Source organism: Oryctolagus cuniculus, chromosome 5 (genome assembly GCF_051225735.1).
Source record: "Oryctolagus cuniculus isolate XC-2025 breed Fujian yellow rabbit chromosome 5, ASM5122573v1, whole genome shotgun sequence".
Classification (NCBI taxonomy): domain Eukaryota; kingdom Metazoa; phylum Chordata; class Mammalia; order Lagomorpha; family Leporidae; genus Oryctolagus; species Oryctolagus cuniculus.
In genome coordinates this window covers 119,527,127-119,546,268 of record NC_142871.1, presented here as the reverse complement: position 1 = coordinate 119,546,268, position 19,142 = coordinate 119,527,127, and the positions used below count along the sequence as shown (strand labels likewise).

The 19,142-nt window shown below is 36.3% G+C and overlaps 1 long non-coding RNA gene across 1 annotated transcript in view; it reads right to left on the bottom strand.

Annotated features, from left to right (window-relative positions):
* The window catches only part of LOC103349776 (uncharacterized), a 231,861-nt gene that overhangs the window by 183,924 nt on the left and 28,795 nt on the right, over positions 1 to 19,142 (bottom strand). Inside the window, exon 3 of the long non-coding RNA XR_011389007.2 lies at positions 14,698 to 14,884. This is a non-coding gene — a long non-coding RNA (uncharacterized LOC103349776). The remainder of the gene's footprint in view (positions 1 to 14,697; positions 14,885 to 19,142) is intronic.

The window sequence follows — 19,142 nt, the reverse complement described above, 5'->3', positions numbered from 1 at the left end:
GTCTTCAAAATTGGGGGATGGGTGCAATTGCTATGTGATAAGTAAAGGCCAGAGATGCTTATAAACATCCTGAGAAGAGCTCCACTAAATGTATGTACAGCAAAGATAATCCAATGTAAAATCAACAGTATTGCTATACAACAGTACTGTAATAAAATAAATATCCTATACAAACGATCTCTTTGAGAACTCAGTTGAAAGAAGGGCCATCAAAGAAGGATCTACTTTTCTCTGAAAGGAGGAGAAAACATCCACTTTGCTTATGGCCAAGTCCAAATATTGATGGAGTCTATGGTCACAAAAGGCTTCCATAGCCTTAGCAGCCCATGGCAAGAGCCTCGGGTGATCACTGACATCATAAATAAGAGTGCAACGTTAAAGGAACAACAGAAGTCACAGTGCACTTGCTCCCCATGTAGAATCTCCATCCTTAATGAGTTGTACCATGAGAATTAACTGCAAATCTTGTTCTCAAACTGTACTCTATATGTTGTGGGGGAGGGGGGGTTGCAAAGTGTTGAAATCAGTGCTTAACATGGAGTTGGTTCTCTGTATATAAAATCAAACCAAAAATGAATGATAATGAAGAAGGGGATGGGAGAGGGAGAGGGAGGTGGGATGTGAGTTGGGGTAGCAAGGGTGGGTATGGGGGAAAAAACCACTATATTCCTAAAGTTGTACCTATGAAAAATGCATTCATTAAATAAAAACTTTAAAAAATCAATCAAATAAAAAATAAAAGGATCCTATTAAGATTTCAGTTGTCTTGACTCAATCATGAACTTGCATGCTCTACATTCTGTCCTCAGGAATAATGCATCTAGCCCCACAGTTACTGGATTACTCTCCCCCAAGAAACACCAGCATCCTCTCACACCCCAATCATCTCAAAATCAGAATGTGACATGCAACAGATTTTGTTAGAAGCCTATGGGATAAGGTGGCCACCATGCCTGCTGTATCTTCAGAGGTAGTGTAGTGTATTAGAAGAAAGTACTGCATGACAAAGCTGAGTTGTAACCCCAGTGCTGCCACTTGTTCATCTGTGAAGCCCTGAGTAAATCAAAGTCTCTGAACTACAATTTCCACAAACCTGGATGACAACCCCATGGCTTGAAGTTTGCTTATGAAGGTAAAAAAAAAAAAAAAATAGTATAAAGTGTCTGGCATAAGTAGCAGCTAATATCTTCTTTAATTCTGATATTAAAACACACTCTCCTTGATAAATTGATACCTGCATTTGCATCACACCAAGGACTGGCTCTCTAAAATCTGAAATTTGGTCTAAGTTATGGTTGTTGATTTTACTTTTTTTCCAAGTATTCACTGCTCCTCCTCAAAGGATTATAGATCTGCCTCTTTGGTTTTACAGCACATCAAGTGGCATATGAGTAGAAGAGATGAAGATCATTCTCAAATCTTGTCATGTTGCCTCCTGTGTCAGAAGGTGGGCAATACCCTAGGTGGGATTCTTACTTCAACCTGTAAAGAATATGAAGCCTTTAGCCAACCCACAAAAGACATGCACTCTCAGTGGTAAATAAACCTTTGTTGTAAACATCTGTATTTTAGAGTTATATTTACTATAACATTAGATTGGCTAAGATGACTGATACTGCCTCCAATGCTAAACTAGAAATATAAATCTGCCTTCTAGGCTAGGAAATTTGGCACTAAGCAGGTGATAGTTTGTTGGGAGCCTAAATGCAAAATGCTAAAAAGAATTGGGTATAAAGTCTTTTTAGAGCCTAGAGAGAATTTTAAACTCCATAAATTGGAATAGAAAGAATACCTTGGCACTGAAAATTTAACAATTAAAGCCAGAATCTTAATTTGGCAAATAGCCTTGCTTCTCATTATTTGCTCAGGAATTTGGTTATTCACCTTCTCCAAAATTAGCCTATATTTTAGTAGTTTCTCATTGGTCTTAATCAATTTTGTATAGAACAATTCAAAAAGCTGCCAATGACCAAAGCCAATGTATTATACAAAACACACATGTGCAATGAGTCTACTTCCAAATATCTTTAAGTACTTAATTCTATAAACAACCTGATTTTTATTAGATTTTCCTCCAAACTTTAAGTTCTTAGAGTTGTAATTTATTAACATATTCTAAGCAACTCATGATTGCCTCACAGAAAATGTCATTGTTTCTTCTATATATTTCACTCCCCAAAGTCCATAAAATGATGAGAAAAAGATAAGTTTTATAGATGCCCTTTTCCCTACTCTACTGCAAAAAAAATCATTTTCTACTCTGCCAACTGATTATGCAGCCACGTTGTTTGAAAGCTTGCATAATTTACATTAGCATGCTTAAGATCTCAGGTGACTATGCCTTTGAGGCCAGCATGCTAACCCCAGTGGGCCGATTTGATATTCTTCCCAATATCTGACCCTTTTTTCCTTGTTAATTACAGGCAGACTTCCATGGTCTGGCCCTGGATCTGCACCTGTTTCCCATCTTTGAGCAGCTGCTAATTAGGTTGAAAATGGTGGGGCTGGGCAGTGCAGGCCACACATGCCTCATCAGGCTATTGATCAGACTGGCATACCACACAGGCAGTAATGGCTATCTGCACAACACAATTCCAAAATAAAAGCCATTTCTGGAATTGCATGTTGAACATAAGCATGCACCAGACTCTACATCAAATATTAGAAAAAGAGACACTACAGTTTTAAAATAAAATTTTTGAGATACTAAGTATGATCCCAAATACCTTCCATTTCTCATTTGTTTAATTCAGAATAGAGATAAAAATCTTCTTTCAGAAAAAAACATGCATGTATATACAAGCAATCTTAAAAGAGAATTGTTTGAGTACAAATTATGCATTTTTAAATTATCCAAGATCAATTCCTATTCTGAACTCCCATTTGTCCTTGTGCATAACACAGTTACACAGTTTTAACTACATTGTGATTTATGTTCTGGGTAATGATGAACATCTGAAACACTGATCATAAAGGAGGTCATTACAATTATCCATGGGTAGTAATAGAATCAGTAGGGATGTTTGGGGCTTGCCAAAATTATTAAGTTGTACTACTAGCAGTGGGAAGGTAGAATGTGTTCATTCAACAAAAAATTTTCCAACAGCTGCTACAGATCACAAATAATGAAACAGGTTATGATAATTTTATAAATGCCTGTATCTAGGACCTAACTCCTTTTATATAAACACATAAAATATTTTTGCAACTTTCACACTCTAAAATTGAATAAACTAAAATTTCCAAGAATGCAAATCCAGAAGAAATTAGACTTTATTTGATTTGAAATGATTTAAGAATTATTCACTGTTTTGAAGATCACATCACCAATGACAACACTGACCTAACATTTGAGTTATGAATAAATCACATCATTATATTTTTTTAGGATTTATATGATTTATTTGAAAGGTAAGTTACAGAAAGAAGAGAAACAGAGGCCACAGTGGCCAGGCCGAAGCCAGGAGCTTCATCTGTGTCTCCCACATGAATGTAGGGGCCCGAGCACTTGGACCATCCTCTACTATTTCCCAGGCACATTAGCAGAAAGCTGAATTGGAAGTAAAGCAGTCAGGACTCAAATCATTGCCCACTTAACCCACTATGCCACAACAATGGCCCCTTTCTCTATTTGTAGCCTCTGCATTCAAGATTCTATGTACAGCTGTAGTATATGTCTTAGTTCATTTTGTGCTGCTACAGTAGAATGTCTGAGACTTAATGACTTATTAAAAAAAGAAGAGACTTATTTCTAACAGTTCTGGAAGTGGGGAGGTCAAAGATCAATGGGCCTACATCTGGTGAGAACCTTCTTGCTATGTTATCCTATGGCAAATGGTCAAGGGCAAGAGAGCAAAAACAAAGAAAGTAAGGAATAGAGCTGAATTCATCCTTTTATCAGAAACCTATTTTCACGATAGTTTAACCAACACTTGAATTTTTTTTTATTTATTTATTTGACAGACAGAGTTAGACAGTGAGAGAGAGAAACAGAGAGAAAGGTCTTCCTTCCGTTGGTTCACCCCTCAAATGGCCACCATGGCCGGAGCTACACTGATCCGAAGCCAGGAGCCAGGTGCTCCCTCCTGGTCTCCCATGTGGGTGCAGGAGCCCAAGCACTTGGGCCATCCTCCACTGCCCTCCTGGGCCACAGCAGAGAGGTGGACTGGAAGAGGAGCAACTGGGACTAGAACTCGGCGCCCATATGGGATGCAAGCGCTGCAGGCAGAGGATGAACCAAGTGAGCCACGGCACCGGCCCTTAACCCACACTTGAAATAATGGTATTAATGAGGTCAGAGCCCTCATGTCCTAAACATGTTTTAAAGTTTCCGCCTTCTCAATACTGTTGTACTCAAGAGAGTTTATAATAAATGAAATTTGGCTATATATTCAAACCACATCAGCATCTAACTATTCTATATTATTTAGTGTAAGTGAGCCTGAGCCTTTAAATAGAGGAATATTTGAGGATACTTCAAAAAGTTAAAGAAAATGGTACTAAAAGTAAGCTTTTCAAAAAATTTTGAAATCCATGCATATTCTTTTGATAATACAAATTTTCATGGGCTTTTTAAAGATCAAGTAGATCGATGATAGATTTGCAAGTAGATATAAAATTTATTGTGGAAATTACCATTAGATTTATTTATTTGTTTGTTTCTGAAAGGCAGAGCAACAGAAAAAGAGACTGGGAGAGAGAGATCTTCCAACTGATGGTTCACCCATCAAAATACCTACATCAGCCTGGATTGGGCCAGGCTGAATCCTGGAGCCGAGAACTCCACCCAAGTCTCTCATATGGGTGGTAGGGACTTGAGTATTTATTTGAGACATAATCTACCTTTCAATGTGTACATTAGCAAGAGGCTGGATCGGAGGCTGAGATGGACTTGAACCAAGGAATTTCGATATGGTATATGGGTGTCTAAAGTGGTAGTTTAACCTGTTGTACCTTTAACCCACCACCATGTTTTCACTGCATGCATAATTATCTATTACTTCAATTTAAGACTATTAAAAATAGATTATTATGAAAAGGAGAAGTTGACTCTGATAAAATGGGAATTACTGTCTAGGGTGACAATCTGGGTATAATTCTTATTTGTATGTGTTTGGCATTTACTTTGTACCTCTGATGCCTGGCGTGAAATATATTATCAACAGTTTGATTCTTCAAGCTCTATTCCTAATAGCCAAACATTAACTTGCAGAGCTGCCTCAACATGAATACCCAATATCTAAATAAACAGAAGTCTGTGATATTCCAGAAATGAGTTGTGGTACCTTTTTTAACATGGGGCAAATGCTATGGTCATTTAAATAAACACTGCCAGAGCCAAACACATGCAATACTCTATTTAAAATGGTAAGACGATCTACACTTGACCTTTTCTCCATTCTGTGATAAGTTCTAGATGAGTAGTCCTTCACTTTATTCTTTCAAGCAAAAGGGAAGCCTCATAAAAAGTCATGACTTTCACTTTTATTGCTTCAGTTCCTGTATCTTATTAATTGGATATGAACAAGCATTTTTCGAAAGATGAAATACAAATGGCCAACAGACACACGAAAAAATGCTGAGGATCACTAGCCATCAGAGAAATGCAGATAAAAACCACAATGAGGTATCACTTCATCCCAGTTAGAATAGCTATTACCAAAAATCAACAAATAAGAAACACTAGCAAAGATGTGGGTAAGAAAGGGTAACCTAAAATTCTGTTTGTGTGAATGCAAATTGGTACAACCATTGTGGAAAACAGTATAGATATTCTTCAGAAAAAAATATTAGATCTACCATATGACCCAGCTATCTCACTCCTGGGAATATACTCAAAGGAAATGAGATCAGCATATGAAAGAGATACCTACAGTCCAATGTTTCTAGCAGCTCAATTCACAATAGTAAAGATATAGAATCAACCTGGAAGTCCATCAACTGATGAATGGATAAAGAAAATATGATATATATACATAATGGCATATTACTGATCCTCTGTAAAAAAAAAAAAAAAAAAAAAAAAGAAATTATCAACTCCCAACTTGACTCTCACTGGGATTAAACATGACAATAGGTCTGATCTGATTTCATCATCATTTAAAAAAAATCATCTATTATTTTTCACTTTATGTTTCTGTGTGGGAGCAAACTGTTGAAATCCTTACTTAATGTATACTAAGCTGATCTTCTGTATATTAAGATAATCGAAAATGAATCTTGATGTGAATGGAAGGGGAGAGGGAGTGGGAAAGGGGAGGGTTGTGGGTGGGAGGGACGGTATGGGGGGGAAGCCATTGTAATCCATAAGCCGTACTTTGGAAATTTATATTCATTAAATAAAAGTTAAAAAAATAAAAATAAAAATAAATAAATTTTGACATTCACAACAAATGGCTGCAACCAGACCCAGAAATACAAATATGACATGTTTTCTATTATTTGTGGACATTAATATAACAGAGCATAAAAATTGTATAGATGACGCATCATTTGGTATTTAATTATAAATATTGCTTCTACTGGAAAATTGTAAAGTAAGGTATTTAATCTTTGGAAATTTTCTAAAAAAGATTACACCAGCTTTCAATGCTCTTTGGCTGATTATGTACTCAAATACACATGCTGCCTTTCACTCCGTTCTTAAACTGATCATAACTTAACTGTATTACATTTCATATAAAAGCAACCCTATTGTTTACCTTTATTATAATATTAAAATGACTTCTCTAATAATTCTCCTTTCCTATTCAGCATCTGGAATCATCAGCAATAACAGAGATATGTTAGTATTAGTAGGTTAAGTTCCTCAAGTTATTAAAGATCAAACCATACTGTTGCCCCATGACACTCCTAAATATGAATAGAAAGATAACTTCTCAACTAAAGTATTTGTCTTCTTGCCACAGGTTTTATGTGAAGGTGGCCAAGAACCTCTCAGCTCTCCATACCATCAAAGCAAAATGGATGCGCCAATCCAAGTCCTCATTTCTTCCTACTACACCACTACCCAAAAGAAGAGTTAGAGCTGTTTCCTTCAGCATCATTAAGAGAAAGAAGAGCACCTTCATTCTAATAAACTTCATCTACCTCTTCTGTGTTGTATAGCCAAACTTAAACTGTTCATTTTCATCAGCACTGGTTGCATCATTCCAATTGGGATGCATTCCTAGAGCTGGATATGAACTCTATCTTTTAATCTTAATGCTTAGAGTAGGAGGAACAGTCATTTTCAAAGGAAATTTTTGCTAAGCAAGGTTGTATGAATGCTCACTAGCAAAACCAACAGATGTTCATTGCAACAAGTTTCTTCTAAATAGACTGATGATGGTTGTTGCTTCATGTTTTAATAAAACCTGGAAAAAATCAAGAAAGTATGCACTCTCCAAAAATACATGTCCACATTTCAAATAAAAAAATCAATCTTTCATTCTTCTTGCAATTTAAATACATAGCAAGTCAAACCATTTACCCACATTAACTTTTTTAGCATGAGACAATAATGATTCATAAAATTTTTTCTTCATATACATTAGCATGAATTACTTTTGTGTATAATGTTACATATTTTTCTTATTTTTGAAATTTCTCAATGAAATAAAGTAATTTAGGGTATTTTCTAGAATCTCTCCTCTTTAGAATTTGCATGAAAAGTCTCATTGAAACATTATTTTCCATTTGCAAATTGTCAGCATTTTTTACAAAATGGAATAGTAAAAATTTGTGTACTTTAACTATCAACAAATACTTTGGAAAATCCATATATGTAAAATGCATAAAGACTGATTGCTTGTCTATTTCTATAGGAAAAACTGAGTTTTCAAAATATGTGGCTGAATCTCATCTCACTCTTGCTTTTCTGGTTAATCTTGAGCTTATGATAGATAAAGAAGATATAATAACTAACACTGGCCATTTATTTCATTGTCCTAACTTCATGCCATCTGCCCCACTGTCTGTAGTTTCTTATGCTTCATTTGGGAAACATTGTTCTAGATCTTGTCCCTTTGTCCAAGAAAATCCCCAGTATCTATCAATTTACACCAAACATTCTTGTTGAAAAGAAGTTTTCTATAACTCTACAGCTTAGGAGTACCTGATCCAATCTAGCAAAATCACCAGTTAGATGACCTAATGGTGACTCTATTTACTCAGTAACCTAAGAAAGACAGAAGCTACATTCATTTTACTGCTTCTTGACTTTAATTCCTGTTCCTTATATCTCTTACATCTCCAATTCTGCTACCACATTTTGGTACAATACCCTTTGAACTGGTTCTGCAGCCAGGCTTGATCTTAGCTTTGTCACTGCAAGCTATCTTTCACATATTGTCTAGAGTCAAATCTATAAAACACAAGTTAAAGCATAATGATCCTCCATAAGAATCCCTTCAAGAGCCTACCAAGCTAGAGGGAAAAACTCAAACATTCTTGTTTATTTGCATCAGCCAGAATCACTACTCCTCTTTCCTCATCCTGGAGACTAGGAAGGTCACAATAAATTCACCAACTGATGAGGGCCTGATCTCTGCTTCAATGATGCGCTCTGAATGCTGAGTCCTCTGTAGGGCAGGAACACTGTGTCCTCATATATCAAAATGCAGAAGGACTCCTTTCATCAAACCCTTTACAAGGGCTCCTAATCTGATCCTAGAGGAAGAAACCCTCATGGCCTATTCACCGCTTAAGGGCCTCACTTCCTAATACCATCACATTGGCAACACCTGAATTTGGGACAGACCTATTCACACTAGTGCAGACTTTTTGACTCCTAGAGACAGATTCCAGATTCTCTTCTTTATGTTATGTCAGTTATGAGATTATGTTGTATTTCTTATTTTGCTTATGTTTTCTCCTCCATGATGAGAGTATTAACTACGTTTTGTTCTTCTATCTTTTTAAAAATGTGTCTTCAGAACATAGCACAGTAACTGCAATGCAAATGAGTAACAAGTCATTGAGCTGGATGGATAGATAGTTGATAAAGTACAAATTCTATCTAGCTTGAAACTATTCCATAGTGTTCAATTTAGCCACCCAGTCTTGTTTTCTCCATTTCCCTATCATACAACATGCTCAGCTGAGAAATCATAAGTTATAGCTCATGATTTATGTTTTCATCTTTTGGTTTATGATCTTGTAGCTCACTTATGTAACTATCTCCCGGAACTAAAATAATGACTGTATCCAAGTCCCAGTCAACGTGCTACTGATTATCATAAAGTCATCCTTAAACAAAAAACTTCATATAATAGTTTTTTTACAGAAGTGACCATTCCAGGCATAATAAATTAATGGAATCAACAATTAAGTCATTTAAGTAAAAGATCTATTAGGTCAGGATTTTCTTACTCCTCCTTGATAAAGATTAATTTATTGTAACAACACTGTGTTTCTTTTCTAATACCATATGACTCATTATGTGGCTCTATTGCACATATCCATAGCATTGTAATAATCATTTTATGTGTCTTTTCATTTCCCTTCTTGTACTAATCATAAATTTGAAGCCCTACGAAATCAGACCTTTTTTTATATTTTCAGAGTTCTGCAAAGTACTTAATATATAGTCAATGCTTAATAAATTTTGTTTTTTAAAAAAGCATAAATACATTTACCATTGTATATAAAATTATAACCTCCAATAACAGAAATTTTTTAAACTTAGTTTGCCCTGCAACCTCTAATATTTGCCTTACATCCAACCATATAGTCAATTTAAATAATTAATGAATGAATTTAGTAAATATGCATAATAAGAGGTAGTTAACCACAATTGTTTTCTGTATGTTCTTGTGGTTGTAGTATCTACCAGATACCATCAAAAGTGCAAAATTAAATTAATACAAATATTAGTATTCCATATGCATCTACGAAATGGTGGTACACAACATTGTTGGCTTGGACAGAAATCTCCTAGTAGAGTAACAGCAACTGATCACACACATCCTTTACTATTACAAATTCAACTTCACATGCTTTACAAGAGAGGAAGAAATCACAACTTCCTAAGAGCAGTGACTCCAACTGCCATTTCAGAGGAAATAGATCCTTCTTTGATTTCAATATTCATATACCTGTCCTATATTAATGTTTTGCACTGGTATATATCTTTATAATCTTTAAAAGTTATTTAATCTTTATATAACATAGGCTTAAGAGAAAGCTACTATTCATCTGGGCATGAATAGTGATTAGTTTCAATACTAGAAAAAAAGTACTTAAAGTTACTGAAATGTATATGTTCCTCTACAATGTGAGACCTTAGGAAATTTTTGTGGACAACTCTAATCCTCAGTTTTGCCACAATCAATTTTTGCCTGAATACTACAGTATGTTACTGTGAGAAACACAGTACTCCAAGCACAAAATTGTGAAATGCTGAAATGCACTGGAAAAGAGAAACCATCTGTGACTAAGAAAAATAACCACAGAACTATAAGGATAATCAACAAACATCAGTGTCATATAAGCCCAAAAGGTATAAATTTTCTTAAAATCATGAAATTCAAATATACCAAAGAGATTCAGTGAATATATTAAGATCACCAAATTGTATTCAAAGCAAAATTCTGGTTAACCTTGACAGTGGTAGTATAACTACAGAGTACTTTATTTTCTTTTTTCTTCATTTTGAGAACATTATATATATATATATATATATATATATATATATATATATATATATAACAGTAGTTCCTAAAATGTCCTACTGTGACAGTTAATGAACATAGCATACATTGTGTCTTGGGAGAAAAAAAGAACATATTCTGGATTTTTCAAGCTAGGAGTCCGATCAAACCAAAGTACCACAGAGCAGTTTCAGGGTTAAATGGAGGGAAAGAACTGGACATGAAACCAGTTGAGAATTGGAAAATGAAATTGTAATAACAGACAACACTTTCCCCTGGACCTAATGTGGCACAGAGAAAATATTTCTAAAATTCATGGTAAGGAGAAAACCTAGAATTTATCGGGGTTGTAAGTAAAAATGTGTTTTGAAAAATTGTATGTAGCCATCCCGGAACCAAAGAATGCATTGGAATTGCTGAAGAGTTAGTCCACGGTCAGACCAGGAGGCAACATCCTTGTATAAAGTGCCCAGTCATTTGAAGTTACTCTCTCTTAAATACACCAATCTCACAGGAACAAAGGAAAAAAGGAAAAAAAGCAACAGATAAAGTTGGACTCATGCAGCACTGCTTTCTTTTCTTAGTCTTGAGGAAATTGGTGTCTAAATTGAGAGTGCCCTGAAGGCGGCTTTAACTTACCTGACCGAACCTTACACAAGGGATGGCCTCAGGTCCTGTTGACCTAGGCAACTACTTGAGGGTCAAGCTTTCACCTAATGCAAGTGTTCTTGTGGAAACCCTCCTGTGTATTCAAAGGGGACAGCATCATTTTCCTCCCTCTCTGACTTTTTCTCACGGTTGTTTTTAATGACTATAAGTCTTCTCCTGCTGCTGGCAAAGGTAGCTCCTCCAGAGAGTGAATTAGGGCAGAAATATGGTATTCAGTACTTCACTCCCAGGGGGAAAGAAGAGCTGTCTCTCTGTCTGTTCAAGTTCTCAGTGGTACTCTGCCAAAACACAGCTTCATAACGTCAAATGGACGTTGGCCATCAAAACTTGAACTCCAGTTAATAACATTTTTTACTACAGACCATACTATAAGGATGTGGAGGTAAGCTTTTTGTTTGTTTTTCAGGAACTATGATGTAAAGGGTATGAGAGGGGAAACAAAGAGAGACAGGAGAAGAGAAGATACACAAGAGTTTATTTTAAAAATCTTGTTCCCTAAATATGAAGAATGATCCCTTTGTATTGTTCTTATAAATCTAAGCACTCAAATGTGAATTATTTTTGAGTATACATTTTTGGGGGACTGCATGTACGTGTCTAACACTGTAATAGTCATTCTTGGGGTTGGGAGGTAAATGTAGTAAGAGATGAAATGCAGTAAACTTAAGTGCTTAAAAGCATAGCCACTAAAGAAAATGTAAATTCCATGATGCAATACACTTCAGCTTAATTGTAAAAACCACACAAACCACTGAAAAAGCTAGGATTTTTTTTCCTGTGCGCATCAGTTATTTTGGCTCATTCTGAGGGAGACCCAATATTTAGCTTAATCCAGCATGTATGCATATTCATGTATCCTGCTTATAACAGAGGTCAAGAAAAATCCATCACCTCTGCTGGAAGAAACAAGTAAAATAACTCCAAATGAGTGAGCCTATAGTGAGGTATGGAAAATAGTTCAGCTTACTCTTGCTATTTCAGTATGATTATCGATAGATTCATTTTTACTCTCAAAAGTATAATAGCGTGCATAACAAATTATAAGTTCATGGTATAAAATTTTATGATAAAAATACTGTAGATGTCAAAATTTCCAAAATCAAAGATCTATAATTTTAGCTCACTATCTTTTTGTGAATGCCTTAAAATCTTATAAGACCCAACTCTAACTTCTGCCAATCTAAGTCCTTGTGAAGTTTTGGTAGACTTAAATTGTATTCAATTCACTTTTTTAAAGTAGAATGATTTTTATTTTTAAATTGACACATAAAAATTACACATATTTATGTGGTACTACATGATGCTTCAATACATATATACAGTATCTAATATTTAAATCAGAGTAAGAATTTTCTATACCCTCAAACATTTAACATTTCTTTGTTGTGAAAAAATATCCAAAATCCTTTGATCTAGCTTTTTTACATATATGGTATATATAGCCATTGTACTGTGTAATGAACATCTGAACTTATTCCTATCTAAGTGCATATTGATATCTATTATCGAATCATTTTCTAATTCCCTCTTCCTTGACCCTTTCGTAGCCTCTAGTGACCACTATTAAACTCCTCTTCAATGAGATCAACTTTTTTAGCTTCTAGGTATGAGTGATAATGTGTAGTATTTTTCTCTTTATGCCTAGTTTATTTCATTCAACCTAATAAGCTCCAGATCCATTTATACTGCTGCATATGACAGAATGTCATTCTTTTTTTATGTCTGAATAAAATTCTGTTATGCATATATACCACATTTTCTTTATCCATTCATCTGTTGATGGACATGAGTAGTGTTGCAACAATCATGGGTGTATAGGTATCTCTTTGACAGACAGATTTTGTTGCTTTTGGGTGTATACACAGCAGTGGTATTGTGGGATCATACAGTAGTTCTATTTTAATTATTTGAAGAACCTCCATATTATTCCCATGAAGGCTGTTCTACTATACATTCCCACCAATAATATATTACAATTCCCTTTTCTTCACAACCTTGCCAGCACTTGTTACTTTTTGTCTTTTTTTAATAGGTATTGCATTTCAATTTGCACTTCCTTGAAGTCAAGTGATACTAAGTACCATTTCACTCGTAAACAAACAGAAGATTTAATCAATGTAGAAAAATCAGGACTCTTGAACATTGTTGGGACTCAGAAATGATTAACATACTTTGGAAAATAGTCTAGCAGTTCCTCACAGAGTTAAAATATGACTCAGCTGTTTCACTCCTCAACTAGTGATATGAAAATGTATATACGCAAAAACTGTTTATAGCAATATTTTTAATAATACTCAAAAGGCTAAAACAACCCAAGTATCCATCAGTTGATGAATGGATAACAAAATGTGATATATGCTTACAACAGAATATTAATCAGCTGTAAAAGTAATGAATTTCTGAAGCAGGTATGCATCTTTAGAACATGCTAAATGAAAGAACTCAGTCTCAAAAGCCATATTCTGTGATTCCATTCATTTGAAATTTCCATAATAAGTGAATCTATAGGAGTAGAAAGATTATTTGTTAAATAGTTAAAGGGTACAGGGTTTCTTTTTGAGATGATGAAAATATTCTTTAATTGACTTTGGTAATGGCTGCACTTATTTTTGAACATGCTAAATAACATCAAATTTTCACTTTAAATGGTGAACTATCTGGAATGCTAATAATGCATCAATAAGAACGTTTTTAAAAAGAAAAAAAAGAGTGGATATTTGGTCTAGTAGCCTAGTGATTAAGATGCCAGTTGGGATGCCCATGACTCACATTGGAATACCAAGTCTTAAGTCCCAGCTCTGCTTCTAATTCCTGCTACTGCATACCCTGGAAGACATCAGATGATGGATAGGTCTGTACTATCCATGTGGGAGACATGGATTAATTTCCTGCCTCTCAGCTTCAGCACCCAAAGTGCCATGGATATTTGGGGAAGTAAACCAATAAACTGTCTTTCTCTCTCCTCCCTCTCCTCTTCTGTTTCACTCTCTAAAATAATTATTTTTTAAAAAATTCAAAAAACAAAAAGATTCTACTAGTCAGAATGACAACAAATCACTCCTAATAATAATAACCAGCACTGATATAGAATGCGTCCCTAGAAGATGCTGTTTCTACTGCACTACATATCTTAAGGAACCCTCACACAAAAATCGTATGGCATTTGTTCTGGAATTATACCTATAATGTAAAATGCTAAGTAAATTGCTCAACCTGTAAAAGTAGTCAAAGATGTCATTGAATACAGGTCGGTTGGAGATGACTAGCTCCAAAGGTAAGTCTTAAAAGCAATCTGTTTATCTACAGCCAATCTTGGGATACAGCCCTGCTACACACAGAACTTTGCTCCAACTTGGAGCCTGCTTTCCAGTTTAGAGTAGAAGAAAAATATACCTACCTTGTCTCTGTAGGTCAGAGAGAACATAGATCTGTGATGAATTGAAAATCCAGAGTGAGCTATTTGATTTGCTTCCCTGGTGGCATGGTCCTCTGTTGGCTATCCTTCTTCAATTGCCTTTTGCTACATTATGCATTTCTTCTTTGAGATCCCTCTCATTTTCTTTTTGACTGTCCACCTGTTCAAGCTAAATGGAAGGCATTACAATTTAAGCCTCAGCTTTAGGCTTGGCACTGTATCAAGAATATTTACACTTATTAGGGAATATTTAGAATATCTATTTGTAACATAAAAATGGGTCAATCCTTTGGTCAATTTTAATGAAAACTGACAACAAAGCCAAAGATGAAATAAAAAAAAACATATAATAGGTGGGAGTGTTCCTTATATGACTTGCAAGAAATTTAATTAAACCACTTAGATTTATACACTCTTGAAAGCTCATTACTTGCTATTTTAGCAACAATATGTATGCATGTGATAAAAACAAAATCAAGTAGGAGTAGCAAAGATCATCTTTTTTTATTTATTTTTTTTTTTTGACAGGCAGAGTGGACAGTGAGACAGAGAGGAAGGTCTTCCTTTGCCATTGGTTCACCCTCCAATGGCCACCATGGCTGGCACACCACGCTGATCCGAAGCCAGGAGCCAGGTGCTTTTCCTGGTCTCCCATGGAGTGCAGGGCCCAAGCACTTGGGCCATCCTCCACTGCACTCCCTGGCCACAGCAGAGAGCTGGCCTGGAAGAGGGGCAACCGTGACAGAATCCGGCGCCCCGACTGGGACTAGAACCCGATGTGCCAGCGCTGCAAGGCAGAGGATTAGCCTATTGAGCCATGGCACCGGCCCCAAAGATCATCTTTAAACAGTTAAAATATCACTGGTAATTCATAATGTGTGCACAGATATCCAAGAAGAGCAATTTCATCTTACTCTGCATATATCAATGGAGACCTCAAACCCTTAGGAATTATTCTGCAAATAGAAACTCAGTAAATGTTCAGGTACAATGGGAAACTACCAAAAAAAAATCCACTAGGCGGCACATACCTTGCTTTCACTCTCTGTGAAGAATATATAAATATGTGAGTATATATGAGCTAAACAGAAAATAAAGATAATATTCTGACTTAGTTTTGAGATACTTTTCTGCTTGCAAGTCATAAGAGCCTTTAAGTTATAGATATAATAGTGCTATTTAGCTGAGAAAATGGTGCTTGCTCCCCATGGAAATTTGTTTCAGTAGTTCCTTAAAATTTTTTTCATCAGTGCATGGAACATTGTCTAGGACAGATCATACACTAGGCAATAAAGATTGCAATTTCAAAAAAAAAAATTGAAATCATACCATGCATCTTTTCTGAACACAATGGGATGAAGTTGAAAATTAATTCAAGAATGTCTAGAAAATATGCAAACACAAAGAAACTGAAGAATATGCTCCAGAATAAACAGTGAGTCAGCCAGCGCCGCGGCTCACTAGGCTAATCCTCCGCCTGCGGCGCCAGCACACCGGATTCTGTCCCAGTCGCTCCTCTTCCAGTCCAGCTCCCTGTTGTGGCCAGGGAGTGCAGTGGAGGATGGCCCAAGTGCTTGGGCCCTGCACCCTCATGGGAGACCAGGAAAAGCACCTGGCTCCTGGCTTCGGATCAGCACAGCGCACCGGCCGCAGCAGCCATTGGAGGGTGAAACAATGGAAAAAGGAAGACCTTTCTCTCTGTCTCTCTCTCTCACTGTCCACTCTGCCTGTCAAAAAATAAATAAATAAATAAAATAAATAAAAAAAAAAACAGTGAGTCACAGAAGACATCAAAAGAGGAAAAAAATTTCTAGAAATGAAGGAAGATGACAATACAACCTATCCAAATATATAAGATACAGCAAAGGCAGTATTATGAGGGAAATTTATAGCAATTGTTATCTACAACAAGAAATTGGAAAGGTATCAAATAAATGAGAAATCAAAGCATCTCAAAGACTTAGAAAAACAACAACAAACCAAACCCAAATTAGTAGGAAAAGAGAAATAACTAAAATTAGAGAAAAAATAAACACAATTGAAACAAAAAAATACAAAAACTTAGTGAAATAAAGAGCTGGTTTTTGGGAAAAAATAAAGTTGATAGTACATTAGCTCAACTTACCAAAAAAAAAAAAAAAAGAGAGAGAGAGAGAGAACAGGCCAATAATAAAGATGGAGATTGAAACAGTAGTAAAGACCCTTTTTTAAAGATTTTATTTATTTATTTGAGAGGGAGAGACAGAGAGAAAGAGGTCTTCCCCGAAATGGCTACAACTGCCAGAGCTGGGCCAATCCAAAGACAGGAGCCTCATTGGTGTCTCCAATGTGGGCGCATGAGCCCAAGCTCCTGGGCCATCCTCTACTACTTTCCCAGGCCATAGCAGAGAGTTGGATCAGAAGAGAAGCAGCTGGTACTAGAATCAGCACTCATAATGGGATGTCAGCACCACACACTGAGGATTAACCTATTGTGCCACAGCACTGGCCCCACAATGACCCTTTCAACAAAGAAAAGCCCAGGACCCAATGACTTCACTGCTGAATTCTACCAGGCATTTAAAGAAGGACTAATCCCAATTTTTCTCAAGCTGTTCAAAAAAATTGAAAGAGAAGGAACCTTAACAAACTCCTCCTATGAGGTCAATATTACCTTAATTCCTAAACCAGAAAAAGATACAACAGAGAAAGATAACTATAGACCAATCCTTGATGAACACAGATACAAAACTCCTCAGCAAAATACTAGCTAATCCAATCCAACAGCACATCAGAAAGATCATTCACCCAGAACAAATAGGATTTATCCCTGGTATGCAGGGATGGTTCAACATTCACAAATCAATAAATGTGATAAATCACATTACCAAAATAAAGAATAAAAATTATGAGTATTTCAATAGATGCAGTGAAAGCATTTTAAAAGACACAACATAATTTCATGATGAAAACCTTAAGAAAACTGGGTACAGAAGGAACATTCCTCAATACAATCAAGGCAATTTATGACAAATGCACAGCCAGAAGCATCCCCACCAAGATATGAAATCGGACAAGAATGCCTACTGTCACCACTGCCAGAGCCATTAGGAAAAAAAAAAAAAAAGTCAATGGGATAAAAATGGGAAAGAAGGAAGTCAAACTATCCCTATTTGCAGATGACATGATTCTTCAATGTATAGGAGATCCAAAAGAATCCACTGATAGACTATTAGAGCTCATAAAAGAGTTTGGTAAAGAAGCAGGATATAAAATTAATACATAAAATTAATAGCCTTTCTATACACACAAATGCCACTGCTGAGCAAGAACTTCTAAATACAATCCCATTCATAATAGCTACAAAAAATTAAATAGTTTGGCATGCATGTCACCAAGGTGGTGAAAGATCTCTACATTGAAAATTATAAACATTAAAGAAAGAAATAGAAGAAGACTCACACAAAAAATGAAAAAATAAAAAGAGAAAGAGAGAGAGAGAGAGGTTCCAAGAGGGAGAGTAGGGAGGGAGCTCACTGATAGTCCAGGAAAAAATAGTTTTATAAAAGTGGAGATAGTGTAGTCTCAGGGAAGAGTTAGGGAAAAAACTGCAGAGGCAACTCTTCTGGAATTAGAGGGACATTGTGGATCTATGTGGAGGGCATGGGCTCCCAAGGCTTGGGACCCCAGCTTCCAAGAGTCTCCTCCGCACCAGCGCTGGAAAGAGAGGTGAGATGAAACCGTAGCAGCCCGAGACACTGGCAGAAAAGCAGCAGGAAAAGCCTGGAGGGAATGAAGCTTGAAGCCCCATGGGGGAAAGTACACCAACCTAACTAGAGGAGAGAAAAAAATACAAGGGATGACATAGACACGATTCTCTCTCTCCACTCACCTTACAAAGGCATGCAAGACAATAGAGCAAGCGCCCTTTTGAACATACTTAACAGTTGCACAAACTCCAGCTGAGCCTGCCCTCATCCAAAATGAAACCCTGATTCTGGTGGGGAGTAATAACAGGAGACTAAGACCTAGTGAATGTGTGGAGCTTATGAATTGGGACTGTGAAAAAAAAAAAAAAAAAACAGAGTGTGTGAGAGAACTCACGATGTGGCTGAGATGTGAGTAGTTTTGGTGGGAAACGCCACAAATTCGGGCGGCCTTGGTAACCTGGGGAGAGACACTGCAGGGGAATCTGAGCTTACATTGAGGACTGCACAGATCCTTTGTGTGGTCCTTGGGACAGAGCAGATGAATATTATACCCACTGGGCTACCACTCAGGCACTGATCGCCATTGAGGAGAAGAGCTCAGCTGAGTGGAATTACTTCCATTAAGAATAAAAGAGAGAGAGAGAGAGAGAGAGAGAGAGAGATTGATTTACCATGCCAAACCTGGGTGTGTCACCTTTGGCACACCCTTAACCCTGAAGAACTAAACAGAGCTCTCAG